This window comes from Ovis canadensis, chromosome 3 (genome assembly GCF_042477335.2).
Source record: "Ovis canadensis isolate MfBH-ARS-UI-01 breed Bighorn chromosome 3, ARS-UI_OviCan_v2, whole genome shotgun sequence".
NCBI lineage: Eukaryota > Metazoa > Chordata > Mammalia > Artiodactyla > Bovidae > Ovis > Ovis canadensis.
Window position 1 is genome coordinate 144,861,422 of NC_091247.1, and position 11,399 is coordinate 144,872,820.

At 41.1% G+C, this 11,399-nt stretch overlaps 1 long non-coding RNA gene across 1 annotated transcript; it reads right to left on the bottom strand.

Annotated features, from left to right (window-relative positions):
- Positions 1-501: 501 nt before the first annotated feature.
- LOC138435828 (uncharacterized) lies at positions 502-10,198 on the bottom strand. Its single transcript, XR_011255246.1, has 3 exons — positions 9,903-10,198; positions 7,414-7,534; positions 502-3,102 (listed from the first exon to the last, which is right to left on the bottom strand). It is a non-coding gene; the product is annotated as an uncharacterized lncRNA (long non-coding RNA).
- Between the last annotated feature and the right edge of the window lie 1,201 nt (positions 10,199-11,399).

Genomic DNA, 11,399 nt, shown 5'->3' on the forward strand with positions numbered 1-11,399 from the left:
TTCTTAAATCTCTTTGTTACAGTAAAGAAATTAACCCCCTTCCTTAGTTTTAGAAATTGAAATTTTTTTTCCTATCCTGTGGTTTATCACTTGATTTTGTGTTTGGTATTCTTTGTCTTACAAATTTGTGTAAATTTGTTGATCTGATTTTCTATGACTATTGACCTTCCCCAGTTCCAAATTATGAAAAAAGTTTTTGAAAAAAAAAAAATTACCAGTGATTTTTCTAGTATTGTTATTATTTGTTTTACTTAATAATTACTGATCTACAGATATATTATTTGGGGATAACAAGTGAAGTACTTCAGCACTTTTTTCCTAATGGCTTGTTTGTCACAACATTTCTGAATTATTCATATTCTCCCTTTGACCTAAAATACCAATATATTTATATTCTAAATTCTCAAAAGTATATGGGTCTCTCTGTGGGATCTCTCTTCTCCACTAACACCTTTGTTATTTCCTGTACTTTCTCTGTAATGTCTTTCTGTTTTCCCATAATTTATCTATGCATAAAATGTCTTAAAGTTGGGTAAAATTAGTTCTCTTTCATTTTCTGTTTATGGTTGTACTGGCTATTCTCACTCTTTTGTTATTCCACATTAGCTTTGTATCATTTTGTCAGATTCTCTAAAAAATCCTCCTAGTAGTTGGATGAAAATTACAGTTGCTTCAGGGAAAGTAAACAATGTTGTTTCATTCACCCCATTTTTTTTGATGTTCCTGTATTAATCAGGATAAGACGGACGATGCTGCAAGAATAGTTAAATCTCTAAATCTCAGTGGATTAATTCTACAAAGTTTTGTTTCTCACTCATACAAATTTCAGGGCAGATCAGCTGCTCTCCTGAATAGGTCCTCCCTGTAGCAGCTCCACTGTCCACGCTATTTTGATCTTACAGCTTTGCTCTCTCAAGAGGGGGCTCCGTGGACTATGGAAGAGACATTTAGTGTCAACAGTTACCCGTGTTCTCACTCGAATTTCCAGCCCCCTGGTAGTCAGTGGGGCCATATGATGCTGGCCAATGGGAAAAGCTGAATTTTCTCTGTGATCTCTTCCCTTGTTGGCCATAGCTGAGATCATGAGCTGAAGTGACAGAGCCCAAACAGACACCTTCTCAATTACAGTCACCTCGTGGGAGGCAGCTGCCCTGGAGACTCATCTGGCTCACGTCAGACCTGGGGTGCATATGAAATAACTTTTATTGTATTAAGGTCACTGGGACTCTTAGGGTAAAATGCTACTACAATAAAACAGTTAAGATGGCACTAGTGATAAAAAACCCACCTGCCAATGCAAGAGACAAAAGAGACACTGGTTCGATCCCTGGGTCGAGAGGATCCCCTGGAGGAGGACATGGCAAGCTACACCAGTATTCTTGTCTGAAAAATCTCATGGACAAAGAAATCTGGCGGGCTACAGTCCATGGGGTCCTAAGAGTAGGACACCACTGAGTGACTGAGCAACACCACCAGCACAATAAAACAAACAACTCTATCCTGACCAATATAAAAGTTAGTACCAAAAGTGATATGCTGCTGAAAAAAAAAAAAAAAAACCCTTAAAATACTGGTTTAGCAATCTGTAGTAACAGCAAGGAATCTGATATCAGAGGCTGGGAAGAACCAAAACATCTGGTAAAGGTGTTACTTGTGATTACCTTGAAGGCAAGTTGTTTCACTATTGAGCTTGTAGTTCAGGGAGGAGATGATGGAAAACAGAACCTTAGTTCTATATGTGGTTGCTACTGGTTGTGTTTGGCTAAGTATTGAAAGAGAGAGACAGAAGAGTTGGAGAGGATTGGTGACAAAAAATCAAAGGCATAAAGCTCACATCACAAGTCCCTCAAAGAGAATATTGAATGTTTCCCTGCTCCTGGAAACGTCTGAAAGCAGATGGACTGGACCTACTGTACGTTTGAGAGAGTTATGAAGTAGTGGCAAAGAAGCGTGAGCCTGGTCTAAAAGGCCAGAGGCACCAACCTCCATTCTGGGCAGGAAGTGGCTATGTACAGCTGTGCGGAGAGGCAACACCCACAGTACCCATTTCAGGTGTATTCAGGAGAATGTAATAGAACAGGAGAATGTAATAGAACAGGAAAGACTTCCCAGAGGAAGTCCTGTTGCCAAGAAGCTCTGGGACTGCCCCATACCCTGGAAATGAGCTCCTGAAGTCAAGTCTGTACCGAAGGCCTTGTCACCTGTTAGAGATGCTTAAACCAGTATAAGGCAATTGTCTTACATTTCACTAATCAGATTCAGTTGGATGTTTGAGGCTGGGACTGACATGTTCCTGTTAATCTGAGATGTTTTCTTGTTCAGAAGTAGTGAGAACTAAGGGTATTATGGGAGTGGTCACCTCTCATGCATCAAGTTGCTGAGAATTCTGTAGAGAAGGCTGATTTAAAAAAAAGAAAGAAAGAAAGAAAGAAAATGCTTCTTGTGCAGTAGTAGAGATAAGATGCCAGACATATAGTGTGAGAAGGGAAAGAGAGAAATATGCTTCTGCCTGAGTCCCTTGGAGCTTTCTAGTCCTTTTGGCTACCTGTGGTTCACATCCCTTTGAAGACCAACTGCATTCCTGTGAATTCCAGAGGACACTAGTTATCTCTTTTTCTTATCTAAGTTTGATTGAATTGGTTTCTATTTCTTAAAATCAACAGAAACTTGACTGAGGAAGTTCCCATACCTTATCATAGCAAAACATCTCCAGGAAGGGACCTCCCCTTCCTTCCTGCTGTATAGGTAGGTTATGGTTGTGGTCACAGCCACGGCAATGAGATTTCTCATCATGGTCAGATTTCAAAGTCATGATGAGGAAAGAAGAGTAGCTGGAAAATTGGCTCATGCTTCCATGCCCAGCTACACTGGCCAATTTTAGAATCACTTTTCAGTAACAACACTGAAAAATAGTAATATTAAAATGAAATAGAATGATTCCAATTTTTCTTGGAAGAAGCTACTCTTTATTTCTGTTGTCCGTGTATTCTCCTGCTTTCTGGAAAGTTTCTTTGCTTTCTTGCTTCCATCTGCTTTCTTCTCACACCTGCAACATCCCCTCTCCTTTCACACTCTCAGTTGATGACATCACTTCCTTTTCCACTGAGAAAAAAGAAATAACCAGAAGACAACTGTCTTATCTGTCCAACACCAAATCTACCAAATAACCAACAACCAACTCTCTGCACTCCCTGCCTCCCTCCAGTGCTGTCCTACAGAGATTTCTGCAATGACAGAGATATCCTGACTCTTTGTTCAATGCAGTAGCCACAACCCACATGTGGTTATTAAGCACTTGAAATGCAGCAAGAGCAACCAGAAACTGAATTGTGCATTTTACTGAATTTTAATTAATTGAAGTTTAAATAGCCACATGTGGCTAGTGGCTGCTGAATAGGACAGTGCAGGTATGGAGAAATCCTTTGAAGGGTTTTTCTATGAAAGGGAACAAAGAAATGGGGTGGATAGTCACAGAGGGATGGGGGTCAAAGCAGCACTTTTCAAAAAGGTGGATAAGTGATATTTCGGCATGGCGGGTGGAAATGGTCCGGTTGTTGTTGTTCAGTTACTCTGTCACATTCCACTCTTTGCAACCCATGGACTGCAGCACACCAGGCTCTCACTATTGGACAGGCACACACCTGTCTTTCACTATATCCCGGAGCTTGCTCAAACTCATGTCCATTGAGTCAATGATGCCATCCAACCATCTCATCCTCTGTCACTCCCTTCTCCTCCTGCCCTCAGTCTTTCTCAGCATCAGAATCTTTTCCAATGGGTTGGCTCTTCGCATCTAGTGGCCAAAGTATTGTAGCTTCAACTTCAACATCAGTCCTTCCAATGAATATTCGGGGTTGATTTCCTTTTGGATTGACTGGTTGGATCTCCTTGAAGTCCAAGGGACTCTCAAAAAATGATGAAGCAGGAGAAAGAAGGGTCAATGAGAAAAGTTGGTCTTCGTTAGACGCTGGCCATTCTGTACAGCTGCAGTGTCTCATATGGCAGCCACCAGCCACGTGTGGCTATTTAAATGCACATTAATTAGAACTTAATAAAGTGGTAAAATTTGTTCTCAGTCACACTGATCACATTTCAAGTAGCTTCCATATTGGATGTACTTTCCATCTTTGAAGAAAACTCTATTAGACAGTGCTACTCTATACTTTGTCTTCATTTCATGCTATCATTCTCTTTTTCTAATTAAAGATTATTAAAATCAAATATGAGTTTTTCTCATAGCTCAGTTGAATCTGCCTGCAATGCAGGAGACCCAGGTTTGATTCCTGGGTCAAGAAGATCCCCTGGAGAAGGAAATGACAACCCAGGACAGAGGAGCCTGGCAGGCTAGGGTCCATGCAATCACAAGAGTTGGACAACTTAGTGACTAAACCACCACCACCAAAACCAAATATATATGTGTGTGCATAGTTTTAGACAGCCCCAAAGCTCTGAAACCAGCTTCTTGTTCTTTTCCACGTTTTTTTTTTTTACTCTCCAAGCAATCATGTTCCATTCTTTCTGCGTTTTAAGGAATATTTGTATCTGCAATTCTAAATTTTCTAATTTGTTGTGTTTTTTTTTTTCCCAAGTTTTCGGCACTATCATGATTTGTTTATGGAATATATGGATTTAGTGTTTCTCAATACTACTGGGTGGGCTTCCCTGAGAGCTCACTTGGTAAAGAACCCCAGGAGTCCCTGGTTTGATTCCTGGGTCGGGAAGGTCTGCTGGAGAAGGGATAGGCTACCCATGCCAGTATTCTTGGGCTTCCCTTGTGGCTCAGCTGGTAAAGAATCTGCCTGCAATGTAGAAGTCCTGGGTTCGATCCCTGGGTTGGGAAGATCCCCTGGAGAAGGGAACAGCTACTCACTCCAGTATTCTGACCTGGAGAATTCCAAGGACTGTATCGTCATGGGGTCCCAAAGAGTCGGACACGACTGAGCGACTCTCACTTTTGCTTTCACTTCAATACTACTAGGTGGCACTAGTGATAAAGAATCTGCCTGCCAGTGCAGGAGGTGCAGACTTGGGTTTGATCCCTGGGTTGGGAAGATCCCTTGAAGGAGGAAATGGCACCTCACTCTAGTGCCCTTGCTTGGAAAATCCCATGGGCAGAGGAGCCTGGTGGGCTACAGTCCATGGGGTCACAAAGAGTCAGTGTTCCTCCACCACCACACTGTACACATGTGTACACTTCCTGTTTCCTATCTCCTAATAGAGACAAATAATTTTATGGTTAGATCAATATTCAGCATTTTCATTATTAAGAAATACCACTGTACACCACTGGTCCATATGATATGTTACAGTTATTTTTTCTTTCAGATCTTTTTGCTTTCCCTAGGGTTAATACACTTAAAAATTGGCTTCGTTGTATCAGAATTTATCATCAGTTTGATGCCACTCTCTTCCCTAGAAGTGTATGTGTTCTTTCCATATGGTCAGATACATCAGCTTCCTCTGCTTGGAGCCCTTTCTCCCCGCCTCTTCTGACCTGCTCCATCTGCTCAGGTCACTCTCCGAGCCTGCTGCTCAGTTTGCATCCTGGGATCCCCCATTACCATCCTGGAGGTTCCCTTCTCCTCTTTCTGCACTTGGCTCCCCTGTTTCCTGGGTATGCTGTCCCCTATCTTCCCGTGCTCCTTTCTCTTGCTATCGCTGTAACAGTAACCATGAAAAGGAAATGTTTGAGGATCTGTGTGTCTGAAAATGTCCTTAGCCCATCTTCCCACTTAAAAGCTTTACTGTATATGGAACTTTGAGTCAGAAATAATTTTCTCTCAAATTATGAAAATGTTTCATTAACTTCCAGTTTCCACTGCTGTTGAAAAGTCCAAAATTATTCTTACTCTTGTTCCTTGTATATAACCTGTTTGTCTATCTCTTTGTGACTGACATGCAATTTCTTCATGAGATTCCTAATTATGGGTCTATTTTTCATCCATTATGCTTGACCTTTAGTGGGCCTTTTTAATGTAGAAATTCGTGTGGCTCAGCTTTGGGAAGTCTTCTTGAATTGTTTGATTTCTTCACTTCTGTTTGTTCTGTTCCATCTTTCTGAAGCTCCTATAAATCAGATATTAGACCTCTTGGACTGATCCTCTGATTTTTCTTTCTTTTTTCCTTCTCTTAGTTTTTTGCTCTGCTCTTCTCAATTTATCTTCCAGTCCTTGTATAGGGTTTTCATATTTTTAATTTCCAAGAACTCTTTTGTTTTTATTGTTTTATTTATTTTTTTTTTTTGCAGCAACCTGTATTTGTCTTATAAATCCAATATCACCTCTTATCTGTGATAGTTTGTTTTCAAGTTTTTTGCTGTTGCTGCTGTAGAATCTGAACCTCCAAGTAACTTTGGGGGAAATATCAATAACCTCAGATATGCAGATGACACCACCCTTATGACAGAAAGTGAAGAGGAACTAAAAAGCCTCTTGATGAAAGTGAAAGAGGAGAGTGAAAAAGTTGGCTTAAAGCTCAACATTCAGAATACTAAGATCATGGCATCTGGTCCCATCACTTCATGGGAAATAGATGGGGAAACAGTGGAAACAGTGTCAGACTTTATCTTTTTGGGCTCCAAAATCACTGCAGATGGTGACTGCAGCCATGAAATTAAAAGACGCTTACTCCATGGAAGGAAAGTTATGAGCAACCTAGACAACGTATTAAAAAGCAGAGACATTACTTTGCCAACAAAGGTCCATCTAGTCAAGGCTATGGTTTTTCCAGTGGTCATGTATGGACGTGAGAGTTGGATTGTGAAGAAGGCTGAGCGCCGAAGAATTGATGCTTTTGAACTGTGGTGTTGGAGAAGATTCTTGGGAATCCCTTGGACTGCAAGGAGATCCAACCAGTCCATTCTGAAGGAGATCAGCCCTGGGATTTCTTTGGAAGGAATGATGTTAAAGCTGAAACTCCAGTACTTTGGCCACCTGATGTGAAGAGTTGACTCATTGGAAAAGACTCTGATGCTGGGATTATTGAGGGCAGGAGGACAGGGGACAACCGAGGATGAGATGCCTAGATGGCATCACTGACTCAGTGGACATGAGTCTGAGTGAACTCTGGGAGATGGTGATAGACAGGGAGGCCTGGCGTGCTGCGATTCATGGGGTCGCAGAGTCGAACACGACTGAATGACTGAAGTGAACTGAGCTGAACTGAAGTAACTTCTGTTTGATGATTTTATTTCTATCTTTCATGTTAATAGTTTTCTAAAACGATGGCTGGAATCTTGGTGTGTGTACAGGACTGGGTAATGGGAGGGACTTACTTACTGAGGTCATTAAGGTAAGTTTAGATCTTATCTCTTGGCCTAATCAGAATCCCCTGAAAACATCCTGTCTCAAGTCTGGCTTTCAGCATTTGGGAGAGAAAGGTTGGTGATAGAGGAAGAAGCAGTAGGCATCTTACCTTTCACTATGTTGATGTTCATGTAATCTCAGTATCTGTCTCCAGGATCTTTCCTCTCACTGTAAATCCAGTATATGTCTAGTTTATCCTCCTACAGTGGTTGAGAAGGTCTGTTTCTCAGCTGTGGAGGATGGTGGGGGAATTAGGTGCGGAACTCCTTTTCAAACAGCTCTCAAACCCACATTCAGCCTTCACACCCAGTTGAACCTCGAAGAGAAATTCCTGAGCCTTTTAGGTGTTCTATCACGGCATTCAGAGTTAGCTAGGCATTCAGTTTCCATGGATCTGAGTCACCCTATTTACATTTATATTCATGTTTTCCAGCTTCTAAATTGTATTTGAGGAGAGTGTGTGATTTAAACTTTCCCTTATTGTCATTTAGTGAGATTTTTGAAGGTAAACGCACATATTAAGTCAGCTATCTGTAACCAGAAGGCTCCTTATTCCATGCCCTAAAGAGAATTCATCAACCCCCATAACCTACACTTGCCATTCCTCTTACTTTCCTTTCTTCTGTCAATGGCTCCACCATCTACAGCGTTGCCCAAACCAGAAGCCTGAGAGTTATGGTCTGTTCTTCTCTCTTATCTCCACATCCCATCAATCATAAAATCCTTTTCCTTTGACTGACACCATATCATCCACAGATTTATCCTTTCTTTCCTGAATTATTGCCTGACTACTTGCCCCTCCACCAATCTTTTCTCCCACCAATTCATGCTCCACCCACCACCAGTGAAATCTTCCTACAATCAAATTTAATATTCATCAGTGGCTCGTCTTTGCTGTAGGATAACACTCAAAGTTTAGGCATGACATACAAAGCCATTTAAAATGAAATTCCTATCAAATTCCTAAAATTTACATCTTGCCATTTCTCTTTCTTTCATCTCCACCTTGCTCTGATGCCACCGTTCACACTAGCAACATCACACTTGCCCAATGATACGCAAGACATAAGTTGAATAAATATTTCTGAGTTACATTCTCAAAGAAGTATGTTTTTCATGGTTATGCAGGGTCCTCATGTCTCTAGATAAAGGGAGGGTCCTTAGAGTCAGCGTATCTGACGACAACCTCACTTCAGTTAAGACCTCGTCTGAAAGGAGTAGAGCTGTGAGTTTGAAGGAACCTGTATAGACATGGAAAGGAAAACCTGTTTGTTTTCAGGTTCATTGTTTCCAGAGAAGAGCTAAACCTTCCTGTTTTAGTCATAGGATCCTCCTGGCACTGTGAACTTCCTCAGGTCACTGGACCTGCCACTGCCAAGCTGACAGTGTTTCCATAAAGAGATGTCGTATCTATTTTTTTACATTGATGTAAAGAGCTTTTCAAACAGAATAGGGAATCTAGTTATTCTTTATAAACCTCAATGGAATAATTAGCACCCATGAGTAGAAGCTACCTTCATTTCTGCTAATTCCTTGGGCTCAATGAAAGGGACATATTTCTGGAACTCCAAGCTCTCCAACAAATGAATGGATTGACTGGAAAGGTAATGACTTACCCATCACTGAGAGTATTCAAATATAGCATAAATATCCACTCTATGGTTATTAGACATTTCAAAGGAATCATATATTGGACTAGGTATTAAATCAAAGGAGCACAGATGTCCCTTCCCCACTTTGATATTCTTATTTGTCTCTGAGTCAAAGGATAATTACACAATCTTCCATTTTGCTTTGGCTGTGTAGACCTAGACTTTGGATAACAGATGGGAAAACAGACTTTGAAACTAAAAGCCCAGGAATTATAGTGCCTATTTTTATCAGGTGGTTTTGTATAATCCAAAGATTAAGAAAAAAATGCTCTGAAGAAAGTTGTTTGTAGAATAAATTTCATCACAGTCAGTATTGTCATGATAAAATATTTTCATAACCAGTACATTGTCAAACAACAGATGATGAGCAGCTATTATGAACACTTTTCAATACATTAACTAATTTAGATCCTTTCTTGAAGTTTATTGGAGTTTGAGAAGAACAATTTTTCTCCCCCTTACATTCTGTTGGTTTCATTCTATGAAATGAGCAGCTGGGTGTATCCAGATTTTTAAAGCTCTGGGTTTCAAAATAAAGATCATAGAGTAGCTTTAAATTAGCTTAAGGATTCAAGCTCTGAAAAAGTGTATATAGTATTGGTCAAGGTCCATTTAGGAAAAGAGAAATCATTTTAGGTATTTCAAAAAGAGGTAACAACACAAAAATTGGTTATGAGGATATTGGAAAGGCTGAAGGAGCAAGAAAAAAGAATTAGGTTACTGAAAGATTAGAAACTGCAGGAAACAAATTTCTCTCTGAAATAGTGCCACTGTGACTTGGGAGTCAGGAGCAGAAACTCCAGGGCTGGCTTGCTGTGTCCGGTGACACTGTTGCCAGCGAGGGTTACCACCCCATCACCGTGCTGGTGACATGGCTGCTGTATCTGCTGCTACTTACATCCCAAACTGACACCCAACAAGGGGAAAGTCACTTCTCCCTTCTTACCTGCCAGTTCTCCCCAGTAGCTCCCAATGCTTGAATCCAATGGGAAGACAGGGAACAAGAAGGCCTGGAAAGCATGGTTGGCAGAACCACAATCGTTATAATCCAGAGCAGTGCACAGTGGAGAGCACATAAGCAAATGACCAGATATTGGTCAACATGGTCCTAGTTTTCAAAGAGGAGAGAAAAGTCATTTCTGTAAAGAGCAAACCAGTCAGACTGACACCAGCCTCTAGCAAGATTCTACAATGCGTGACTGAGTGGTTGTTTATGAGTCCTTACATAGGGAGGAGATAACCAGTACAAGCCAGCAGGGGACTGCTAATGTATTGTGTTCAGTAAGTACCTCTGAAAACCACATAATTGCAGGGGCCCAATTTTAGCTATTCAGAAAATAGCAAATGTGGGATTCCTTAGGAATAAATGTCTGAGAAACTTGTCCGAAATCAGAGAGAGCAAATATTTTAGGTTTGCATAGAGCCAGTCACCTGTTCCATTGAAGTTCTTGTATATAGTACACTGCACAGATGGAGAAGACTTTATTGACCTGAAAGGACCACAGAGATCTCCTTTATCTCTGTAAAGGCCACTGGGATTCAGAATCACTGAGTTCCCTGGCTGAAGTCATGCAGCTGGTTAATTGCAGAAGTGGATCTGCAGTTCAGATCTCTGAACTTGCGGTTCATGCTTTACTGGCACCACATCTCACAAAGGACTGACGGTATTACACAGCCTTGTATCATCTTCACAAGGATGGCTATTCTTTCCTGTCTGGATGGAAGATTTGCAAGGAATCAACCAAATGCTCATTCTCAGGATGCTATGCTTCCAATGGCAAGCATCTGTGAGCACTGCAGGAGAGAGGCAAGGGTCTGAGGAATGTCTTTGACACCAGGCTTATGCCTGGGCACCCTTGAAACTGCTGGTTTCCCTTGTCTCCATATCCTCTTTGTAGTTACAGTTAGAAACTTTTTTTGAAACTACTGATTACAGGAAAGGTATAGCTTCCTAAATTTATTGAAGTTTACCTGAATCATTGCTTTTAAGAACCTTGTTTATCTCTAGGAAAATCTGATTAAATCACAAATAAATTTGAAAAGAAAAATGACTATGTCCACTCTCTTAGTTCATTTGAGATGCTAAATCAAAATACCACCAACTGGGAGGCTTATAAAGAATAGCAATTTATTTCTCACAGTTCTGGAGGCCGGAAGTCTGAGATCAGGTACCAGCCTCTTCTGGGTAGCTGACATCTTCCCGATGTGGGGGAAGGGGCCACAGAGCCCCGTGGGGTCTCTTATAAGTACATTAACTCCATTCAAGAGAGGTCAACCTTCATCACCCAAGCACCTTCCAAAGGTCCCACCTCCCAAATACCAACACATAGGACATTAGGATTCCAACATATGAATCTGGGGAGTGAGAGGAAACAAACATTCAAACTATAGTACCCATTTAACTCCCAGGTAAAGAATCTGCCTGCGATGCAGGAGACCCAGG